This window comes from Typopeltis vanoorti, chromosome 12 (genome assembly GCF_054136105.1).
Source record: "Typopeltis vanoorti isolate ZY-2024b chromosome 12, IOZ_Tvanoo_1.0, whole genome shotgun sequence".
Taxonomy (NCBI): domain Eukaryota; kingdom Metazoa; phylum Arthropoda; class Arachnida; order Uropygi; family Thelyphonidae; genus Typopeltis; species Typopeltis vanoorti.
In genome coordinates, this window is record NC_143560.1 from 33,577,838 (window position 1) to 33,590,158 (window position 12,321).

Below are 12,321 nucleotides of genomic sequence, written 5' to 3' on the forward strand. Positions count from 1 at the left end.
AATTATTAATATTATTCTATTACAATAATTTCATGACATGATTGCAAGCCCACTGTGAGGCTTGTCGTACCGCCTTATATGTTGTTTTTACAAAAGTTGGAATATTGAAAACCTGTTACAGAAATCGTTGTACTAATTAATTACCTCGTGAATTTGACAAATTCGAATCGATTGCGAAGGGAAGATGGTCACATTTGTCTCAGTGGGCTGTTTCCAATTAGACTTTCCTCAGCCTGTTTGTTATCCCTTTCAATCACATCGGAGAGGGTCATAGTCGTTTCCGGCCGTAACAAACTAACATCAAAATGGGAAGCTCTAACTACGGTTAGAAATTTGATAGGACTGTCTGCACGCCGTCTTCTCTTGCTTGCCCTTCGCACCCGACATCGAGTACGTACACATGTTTTTCTCGTCCGTTAGTGACATTTGGCCATACTGAAGACTAAACACTTGGCGGTGGGAAAAACTTCTTTCGAGCCCTTCCCTCGTCCTATTTGTCACAAAAAAAAAAAAAAAACGTTGTACTAGCTTTCGTAACACGAACATAACAATTAAATTGACTTCTCATAGACGTATGATCATAAAAGGATGTTCCTGTGAAATTATGTTTGAAATAATCCATTGCGTCATAATCTGCAGCCAGTTGGATCAGCTTGTTACGGTGCACAGATGCAGAAGAATTTAGTTGCTATAGTCTGCATGAAAGTGTAAATATAGAGGACATTTGTGTCGCGATGAAGTTGCACAGTACGTATGAACCATGGGGCGTTCAGGATCATTCTGAGACATTTGTTTTGCACACGTTGTAACTCAAGAATATTAGTATTAGCGGTATGACTCCAGGCCGGAGAAGCGTAGGTGAGTATTAGACGAACCATCAGTTTATAGAAGAGTAGTTTGATTCTGGTGCTCACCTTACTGTTCCTGTTAATTAGCAGGTAGAGCTGGGCTATGGATTTTGATGTATTTGCACAGAGAGTCTTGATATGGGAGCTGAAAGTCAGTTTTTTGTCTAATAATACGCCAAGATATTTGATCTCAGTTAGCCATGGGATTTTTGTGTTGAATAGGAGGATATCTTCTTTAGGAAGTATTGATCTTCTAGTGAATAGGACGGCTACGCTCTTCTGGGGATTCACTTGGAGTCTCCATCTGGTGAAATATTGTTCGATTAACAGTAGGTTTTCTTGCAGTTTCTTGATGGCTAGGTGCGGCTTTAAAGATCTGGCTAATATCACTGTATCATCCGCGTAAAGGGCTTTGATTGATGACAATGGGTTGTACGGGATATCACACAAGTATATGGAAAAAATAATCGGTGCTAGTAAGGATCCTTGTGAAAATCCGGCCAAGATGCGTTTTCGTGTCGAAACTACCCCACACATCCTAACTTGCATGCACCTATCGTAGAGGTAAGCCTTGATTAGATGAATGAATCCCATTGGTATAAGTTGATATAACTTTGAGGCAATCGAGGGTCTTTTCCAGGTTTATGGATTGGCATTATGCCCGCTAGTTTCTAGTAGGAAGGAAAATATTTATAGTGAAGGATGGAGTTGATTATATTTGTCAGATGTGCAATTTGTCAGATGTGCAATGCGAGGCAGTAGCTTTATCACCTTGTTGGAGATACCGTCAGGTCCGGGGGCCTTTTTGTTCTTAAACTTCTTGATTATATCATATATTTCAGCAAGTGATGTGGGTGGAATATGTGACAGAATATTTGAGTGAACATCCGACGTGTCGATGGATCTTGTATATGTGATTGAAATCGAGATGATCGTATGAAGGTTTACATTGCATTTTTAAATGTTTTACTATTGCTTCAGCTTTATCTGCATCAGTGTGGATGAGACCTGAATCTGTTTGGAGGGGAAGAAGATGTTTATTTCTGTTTTTAATCTTTCTGATAAGATTCCATATGGAGTGGTTATCAGGAGAGATGGAGGCCAATCTTTCTTCCCAAAGTTGACCTATGGGCTGTAAGGGCATCTCTCACTGCGGAGTTGAATCTTTTTTAGGATCCGTTTGTCTTGTGGCGTCCTGGTGTTGTGGTATCTTTTCCTTGCTTTGTTTTTTCCCTGATCAGATTCATAATATCTTCTGGCAAGTGGTTGGATCTGCGGGTAGTCGCGGAGATAGAAACTGCTGCACAGGCTGCATTAATCTGTTCAGTTAGATCTTTTACGGCTGTTTCAATTTCCCCGAAATATATTGGTACAGGACCAATATATTTCGGGAGTACCTTGGAGAGCCTTTCCTAAGAAATGAACGAGTAAGGGGGGGGTTTATCTAGGTTTCCCAATTTTAACAGTATTGAACTGTGATCAGATGATAGATCATTAATCGTCATTAAACTGTATTGGAGTCTGATATGTTGTAGTATGACAATGTCCAAGACATCAGCCCGACCATAAGTGTTATGGTGGGTGGGCTCGGCGGGACCTACCACAAGCAGGTTCTTGAATCCAGCATAGTTTTCTAGTACGTGTCATTTTTTGTTGGTGGAACGGCTATTCCAGACTGGATGCTTGGCGTTCAAGTTTCCAGCCACGGTGGAGACTTAAACGTTCACTGGTATCCAATATGGCGTTCAAATCTGAGGACAGTAATATTTTTTTGCGGAGGATTATATGCTGCGAAGATTTTTAATTTGCCAGCCGAACGCATGAGAATCTCAATGCCGGTGACCTCGAGGTTGGTGGTAGGAGGGATGTTTATAGAATGATGAGTGATGTAATTTTTAATGAAAATGGCAGTGCCGCCTCCTCTGTGGGGGCAGTGTGTCTGCTCTGTACAGTTGATATCCCCTAATTTTGGGGTTGTCTGAAAGTCTTAGGTGCGTTTCGTTTAGTAAGAGGACATCCGGTTGATGTCTTTGGGCGAAGTCCTGGAGTTCTAAGATCTTACTCCTCAGGCCATTCGCATTCCATGCGATGATCTCTAGAGAGTGAGAAGTATGGCGAAGTCAAGTAAAATGCAAGGTGGATTATGAGTTTTTGGAATTGGTTTTTAACGTAGTTAAACGTAGTTCACGCATATCTTTACTCAGTGAGTTCAGTAACCAGGATCTGCAAGACTTAACAGTACACAAGTGCTTGTGGTTATTAAAACTAAACACACACAGGTAAGTGATCTGTATTTATAAAAGTGCGATTCGCTAAGCCAGCCTAACCGTCATTGCTGGCTTATTGTACCAAATAATTCACAATGTGTGAAGAAGAAGAAGATGATGCTTATATTAAAACGCTTAGCCAAAGGACGTCTGATTAGCATTCTCAAAAAGATACTAAAAAAAGTTGAGAATGATTGGCCAGGCAGTCTTAATTTCTACTCCTTGCCAACTGAAATCGAAGAGTGGGAAGACACTCCCCCAGACAGAGGAGAAACTCGATTTGGTGATTTCCCCTTCTACAGACTACGATGAAACTCGGGCTCGCAAGAAACGTAAAACCTCTGACATTGAACTTCTCATGGATTTAGGTACGGAAGAGGACAGTCCCAGTCTTGATCTCACAACCATCCCCAAAGAGAGGGTACCTCCGATTGTCCTTCGGGGGAAAAAAATAGGAAGTGGACTCAATTGAGGTCCATCATGTCTAACCTGCAGATACAGCATGTCTCGGCTAAAAATACGGATGATGGCGTTAGGATTCAGCCTGCTACTGTGACAGACTTTAGAAACTAACAAAAGAACTGGATTCAAATAATATCCAATACCATACATTCTCTCTTGACTCGAAACGAAATTTGAAGGTGGTCCTAAGGGGTCTCTCAGAGGATATAACCTCTGATGAAATAGAGGCCGACCTCCGCCTCCAGGACCTACAACCCATCAAAGTCAACAGGATGACTAGAGCGGACAAAACACCCATGCCTCTAGTTTTAATAGAGATTCGTCAAGTCTATAAAAACATCTATGACCTCAAATCAGTATGTGGTCTCCGAATCATCCCTGAGCCTTGGCATCTATGACAAAGATTCGGTCATGTCCAGAGACTCTGCAAGGCAGAATTCAAATGCCTGAAGTGTGCAAAAAGCCACCCTACCAACACATGCACAAAACCAAAAACTACTCCGGCAAAATGCTTCCACTGCGGCGGCCCTCACACTGCCAATTAAATTATAGAGGTTGTACCCAAAACTCGAAAAACAAACAGTCAGACTCTCTTCCTCCCCCTAGCAGACCTATCCTAGAGACCACAACCTCACAGACAACCAAAAACGTTCAGAAATCCATCCTCTGCAACCAGAGATCTCTAAAAGATCATCTCAACAGAACCAGACAAAGACATATGTAAATGTATGCAGACGTAGTTCGTTCAAAAAAGTCAACCCAGGATAAGATTCAACCAGCGCCACTATCAAATTTGAGCAGATCCAACCCCTCACCTTCCACCGAAAGCTTCTCGAATCAAATATTATTACGCAAGCAAGAACAGTCATAAATTAAAACCAGTTAAGAAAAATCCTTGTTCTTAAAGAACAAGTTAGGAAAACTTTAACGATTCGTTATTATAAATTTATTATATGAAAATTATAAAATGGTGTAGTTTCGATATTTTAATTTTTTTGTAAAATTTTCAAAATTCTTTATTTAAATACAATGTAAAACTTTCTAATTTTATATTTTATTATATATTAAAACAAATTTTTTATTTAATTTTTTATTAATTAGAAGATTCGCAAAGAAAATAATATAATCCAAAAATAAGTAAATATTTATCAGAAAAATAAAAAAAAAAAAGGAAAGAAACTAACGGTGTAGTCTTTCTTTGATTCCATGCATTTCTGGATGTAAAAAAACAAATCTGAGATTTAATATTTAAATTCAAAATCTTTTACACAAATATTATTTGCAAATGAATAAAACATTCTTCTTTAACGTGAACTTCATAAGAATTATTCGTTCATCTCAATAGCTGTTTATAAATATATCGACGTTCTACTTAAAAAGATGATTTTTAGTTTTTAACCTTCAATGCGGATGAAGTGACCTGGCTAAAACCTGCCGTGTCGTCTACATAAAGGGCCATAATGAACGACATAAGGTTATGTGGGATATCTGCCATGTAGATAGAGAATAGAATCGGGGCCAATAAAGATCCTTGTGGAACTCCAGTCAAAATTCGACGTTCTGTTGAGATGTATCATTCATCTTGACTTTCATCTTTCTATTTGTGAGAAATAATTTGATTAATTGTATCATCTTCAATGGTGTTGTAGCTGATAAGCTTATAGAGCAGTCCATAGCGCCAAATTTTGTCAAAAGGCTTTGCGATGTCAATGAATACAGCAGCAATATGTTGTTTCCAGTTGAATCCCGTGGTGATGTGTTCAGTCAGCCTATAAATTTGTTAGATGGTGCTATGATTTCGAAGAAAGCCAAATTGTTCTTATGGAATGATTTTTAGATTATCTAACAAATCTTGAAATTTGGAGAGGATGCTTTTTTTCAGCAATTTTTCCTAGATTTGATATCAAGCTAATGGGACGATAAATTTGAGTTAGATGTGGATCTTTGCCCGGCTTGAAAACGGGGATAATGTCAGCAATTTTTCAAGAGGGAGGAAAATATTGCATTCTGTGGATTGGATTTATAATGTTGGCAAGATGTACAATTTTTTTCTTGAGGTGTTTGATGATGTCAAATTTTCGCCTGGTGACGTAGGCGTGATCGGGATAAAGTGATTGTCATTTTTTTTGGGGGGGGGTGCGTCTAAGTTGGCGATGATTGATATTTAGGTTTTAATATGCAGGGCTGCATTGCTTTTCCAAATTCCTAGCTATAGCTTCTGCTTTTTCAGCATCAGTGTGCACTAGGCCCTGATCTAATTGGAAAGGGGGGTAAGAGATTTACGCTTGTTTCTGATATTTTTTAAGAGCTTCCTGATGGAATGATCTACATGAAACATGATAACTTGTTTTTCTATTGTTGATTTTTGAGAGCTTCTCTGACTGAGCTATTCAGTTTATTGAGGAGTTTTTTTTATCTTGAGGAGCGCGTGTGTTATATCTTTTCTTTGCTTTTTTATTCTCTCTTATTAAATTCATATCTTTTGGAAGACGATTGGGCTGGAGAATAGCTGTAGTTTTGGTGACTGCTGCTAGAACTTTATTGATTTGATTTGGGAATTTTTTTTATTGCTATATCAACTTCTCCCTTTGATCTTAAAAGGAAACAGTCCATAGTGCCAAATATATTCAGAATATATTTGCACTATATTCAGGAAGTACTTTAGATAATTTTTCCCAAGCTATGAAAGAATGGAAGGTGGTAGTGGTGGTGGTGGTGGGACTGCTGTTCTTGTTTTCCTAGATGAAGTAAAATGAGATTATGATCTGAGGATAGTTTACTTAATGTTTGGAGGCTGTACTGATGTTTAATATTCTGTAGAATTGCAATATCTAGGATGTCAGCTGTGCCAGTAGGACTGTGATGCAATGGCTCGGTGAGAGCTGTTACAACCCCGTAGTTAAATGCTGTCTAACTGAAAAGCAATGCGGCCGTTCTTATTGGTAGATTTGCTATTTCAAAATGGAGGTTTGGAATTCAGATCCCCAGCGATGATGATGGATTCCCCAAGCCAAGGATGGCATCCAAATAAAAAAATAGCAAAGTTCTTGTCAGTGAGTTGTAGCCAGCATACATTTTAAGTTTATCAGCCGTGTTGGTTTGAACTTCAATGCTAGGTTAGTGATCTGTAATCTGTAATTTATGTAGAGCAGGTATCCTTTCAGTTTAGGGTTATCTGCAGGTCTTAGATGGGTTTCATTTATTAAAATAATATTTGGGTGATATCTCTGTGAGAATTCTTGGAGTTCTAAGATCTTGCTAGTTAGGCCGTTGACATTCTAAGCTACAGTCTGTACTGAATCCGGGAGAAGTCTATTTCTGATCATTAGTGAGTGCTGTTAGAATAAAATGTGTTTCTTGAAGGAATCTTTTTGTAGAATTTATTGATGGGGTGGAATTTACTAAAGTCTTGAATCGTGTTAGCGAGAGAAGCTGTAATGACTGTAGTCTGATTTGGATGTGATTGGTCCTGATCCTGGTGAGTTACCTTCATCGGGCGAGCCACGTCGGCATAAGTCTTGTCCTGACGGTGAGTATTCACTTTCGTAACAACCTCTGCCTGCAATTGGCAATTGCGGAGATTCTGCTCTCTTGTGTTGAACTTCGAGAGACTGGGGAACCGAAGTTTCTGATACCTGAATGAGAGAGAGAGAGAGAGAGATGGACTGATTATTTGTAACTATCCTCTTGTTTTTTCGATAGTACATACATCCTCTATAATTGGCTGGGTGAAGGTCACTGCAGTTGGCACATTTGGCCGGAGTGGTTTTGGACTTGGTGCAGGTGTTAGCGGGATGGTCTTCACCACATTGTAAGCATTTGTAGTCAGCTTTACAAAGCTTTTGTGCATGACCTTATTTTTGACATCTGTGGCACTGACCCGATGAAGCTTTTTTTCCCCTCAAAGGGGAAAAAAAGCTTCATCGGGTGTGATTTGAGCCCACAGATTGATGTTAGATCGTAAATATTTTTGAAGGAGTTTTGAATCTCCACAAGAACTAGTGGCATCGGGATCAATTCACTCATATTTATTGGCTTACCTGAGAATTCACTAATGTTCTTTCCTCTGATAATACTAAGAGCAACTTCTTCGAGCTATCACAGTTTAAGCAAAATTCTTCTACACCCGTAATCATAAGCATAAAATAATGCGCATTTTCTCCTTTTTCGTATGCACCACGCTCATACCACTAGAAAGAAAATTATTATTGTTTTAAAACTATAAATTTTATAAATTTATTGTATGAAAATTATGAAAGGGTGTATTTTCGATACTTTAATTTTTTTTGTAAATTTTTAAGAAGTTTTATTTAAAATCAATATATAAGCTTTCTTATTTTATATTTTATTATATATTAGAACAAATTTATTATTTAATCATTATTAATTAGAGGATTTGCAAAAATAAATGTTGAGTAATGGTAGCTAAAATTAGCAAAAGATTCTTGATTAATCTCTTGTCATTAATATCAGAGGAAACTCACATTTGAAGCATTCAAAGTTTCAGATTTCAGTCATCTGATATTACACTTATATCGTATCCCTCATGGACATTAATCTAGGAGATCCTAAGAGAGTCTGAAGTTTGGGGTGCAACTCTAGCTCGCATCTTGGGTAACGCTAAAGAGCTAGAACGACTTGGCCATCGACACTCACTGATCGAAATCAATGGGCTCTGTTTCGTGCTGTGTCAGTATGACAATGTTCCATGCCACATTGTATTGCGTGTCCGAGAGACTGGTTTTCACCAAACAACGTTGAAGTGTTGGACCAGCCAGCTCAGAGTCCAGTCCTCAACTCCATCCAACATCTTTGGGACGAATTCTGGGTGAAAGCATGCCCAGAAGGATAGTTGCTCCTGTCATTAAGACCAAAGGTGGTTCCCGTCGGTAATAGATATACAATAAAAATGGAATTTTCGACAACAAGTGTTCAAATACTTTTGCGACATAGTATATATGGAAGTCAGGGATATTTGTATTTACATTATGCTTTTCGTTCTTTTTTTTTTTTTTTTTTTGGCTCTTTCATATATCACTGGAGTTGATCTTCACTTTAGCTGATATTAATCCTAATTTCATCTTTGCTGGTTGATAGTAGCAGAATCCATCTACCTATCTATCAGTGGTCCTAAGAAGCACTTAAGCCCCACGACCTTTCCAATTATTTTGGACTTTGCAACCGTAGCTTGAGGATAAGGTGGTTAGCCCTATGCCTCCCGGTGTGTGTCCAAAGTCTGTAGATGCGTGTGTTCATGGGGTAGGTTTGCCTGTACTTGGGGACAAAAAATCGGCTTCCGGAGGGGAAAAAAACCCTACCTTCGTATGAAACTGGCTACGTTATCCACATAAGATTGGATAACGTAGCTTTGCTTGATAGAAAGAGCTATCGTCTTTTTTTCTCTCCTCATTATCCACCCCATCTATGTAACGTATGACAAACTACTTGATCAAAATTCTTTATTTGTGAATTGTATGTCTTGAAAAAACATTTCTTTTCTGGCATCACTGGTGGATTTACTATAGGCTGACTGTTCTGCGGCCTTGGGTCTCAGAGGATTTTAAGTCATATAATTTTTGTGCTTCATAATTGTTTACTTTTATTATTTTTTCTTCATAAGTTTTCGAATTTCATAAATCTTGAGCATTACGTAAAATTGTGAAATCCCCAAAATATAATTTTTAGGTCAATGTTATGATAGTTTCTCTGTCATGCGCATGTTATTTATTTATTTGTTTATTTTCCTTTCAGATATGTATACTTTATCTCTTCTCGCCATACCAACACAAAAACGTAGCACTTCTCAAAAACTAGTCAATCCATCCATTCATTATGCTGCCATCTATTGGTGCCTACCGGTACTTTGTTATGATTTAGACATGACTAGTCACTCTACGTATTGTTACGTCACTGTTCTCGTCGCTGATGCTCTATAGCAGGGGTTCTCAACCTTTCCCAATGGCGTACCACGATATTTAATTCAAGATATTAGATGTACCAGTAAGCAAATCTGTTTTCGTACCACCAGTAGTGCGCGTACCACAGGTTGAGAATCCCTGCTCTTTCACGCGCATGTGTGTGTGTGTGTGTGTGTGCACTATATTATAATTACTTTACACCTTTAGGACATTAAATCGAGAGAAGGCAACTCCATAGATAGAAGCTGACGTCTTGACTACTTAATTCTCCATCTACACATAAAGGCATAATCCATCATCTACACAAAACGCCATCTACCGCCCATCAGTAGTACTTTTGGACTGTAAATTGGATGCGAAGTGTGACCACGATGGTAGTATGCGGGAATTATAAAGCCGATTTTACGAGAAGAAAGAAAGAAAAAAAGAAAGAAAGAAAGAAGAAGAAGAAGAAGAAGAAGAAGAGAGAGAGAGAGAGAGAGAGAGAAACAGCTACCTCCATATAAGTTCGGCTAACTCCTCGAAAGGCACAATTGCCCGTTGCTTTTCTGATTGGGATAATACGGATATGCATATTTAACATTTAAAGAAACTGCCATCTAAATTAAAATTAATTTAAATTTAAATGAACCTTCCTTCTAAAATTTAACAGAAATATGAGCATACATTGTATTTATTTACAGTTGCTGTCTAATACTCTATTTGCGCATTAGATAATGTACGCAATTTTTCTCATCATTGTCCACCCCATCTATGTAACGTATTACAAACTAGTATGGCTAAAAAATGTAGTTTAAAAAAAAAATTTTTTTATTATTTTTTTAAACTTAACGAAATAAATAAGCACTTTACGTACTATGGTAGTGTGATTAAATCCTTAGTGACAGATGAAGTTCGCGAGTATTGATCCGTGGATTAAAAATTCGATGTATCAATATGCAGTAAATGAGCACCAAATAAATAATGTCGTAATCGGTTTTAAAAAAATGGAAAAAAAAATGGATGTGACCATATAAATGTCTAAAAACTGAATATTATCGTTCAGCATAAGTTAAAATTCTTTACACATAGCATAATAAATCTTTTGAACACGAGAAATTTATGAAACACTTAAAGATTGTTCCAGATCTTCCGATATTTAAAGGAGGTAACAGAAATGAAAAAATTACAGACCAATATCAATATTATCTACATTCTCGAAAGTTATTGAAATTCTAATAAATAAAAAAAAAAGAAGAAAAATGAGAGATAGATGTTGAAAGTTTTTCTACTTGGTTATACCATAAATTAAAGATACCAAGAAATTATATTGTTGGTATAATCCTTTATCCAAGTGTAAGTAAACAAAGTGCGCGTGAAGTACTTTCACGACCAGGCAAACCAAATGAAAAAAAAAAAAATTTGAATATCTATCTCTAATCCAGAGTATTTTACTAATGAGTTGTGACTCCTTTTGACTATTTGTATATGGAAATAAAATATGACCTCTGCATTACTTGGTATCACTTCTGGGTCTAGCTACCACTGATGAGACCTCAACAAAGGTCAAAAACGATCTGGGTAGTGACCCCTTCCCATAATACCTAGCATTATACATGTCTGTAAGGATATGTGCTTTGCATTATGGGATACTAAGGCAAGTGATGTGACGTCATTAAGTTCTATATACAAGTTGCCCAGGCGTGAAGTTACTTCACATGCAAACTTTGTTTGCTTACACTCAGATGAAGGATTAAACCAAGAATATAATTTCTTGGTAGCTTTAATTTATAGTATAATCAAGTGGAAAAACTTTCAACATCTAGGACTCATCCTATTTTTAATATTGTATATGTTAATGATCTGTGTAAATACAAAGTTTTTGGCAAAATTATATCGTTCGCTAAGGATACGGCATTAGTATACATCGAAAGGACCCTTGAGGATCTAGAAAATCGGATTAATCGTGATATGTTGAAACTAAATCAGTGGTTTTAGCAATAATGGATTTAAAATTAATACCGATAAAACGAGATAGAGTACTTCGCGTTAACAGATAAGCTAGATCACAATATAACCATAAAATGGCATAAAATGCAATGTACTGAGATCCACCATCGAAGCTGTAGCTTAGTCAAAAAAAAAAAAAATAAAATAAAAACTATACCATTTTGCCATTACAAATCTCTGTCTTGTATATTATTGCGACAAATAATAATGTACATTTTTTGTATATAATGTAGACTATTTACGCTGTGGCGAGAAATTGCTAGTAGTACCCAAGGCAAACAAAGAAATTTTTCATAAATTCTTTGAATATCTAACAATAACCTCATCAATAAAATCAATAACCTCAGAACATGCTTTTAGAAAAAGATGGAAAGACTACCTCATGGGACTAAATAATGTCGAACATGTTGAACTTTATTTTAAACGGTATATTATAGATCATTGTATACGTGAGCTCTCCTAGGTACATTCATTTGAATTTGTAGTCTGTATGGTTACATACATGGTTATGTATGGTTACATCTGTATGGTATGTGTAATAGTTACATTAGCCACACACTGGACTGTTCCTTTTCCTGTTTATTATCAGGTCTTTTTCTTAATATATCAGTCTCTACATTACTGGTAAGGGGTGATATTATATTTCAAGTGATTATACTATATTATTATTATTATTATTAAGAGAGACTTCTAGGGAGTCAGGGACTCATCGACTAGTATTTTGAGTAAGGTGAATTTATTGTGACAATGGACAACTAAAACGTTCTTCACTCCCCCCCCCCCCTGGACTCTGTGTATACTTCTCCAAAGGAGATACATCTGTATACTGATACGCTA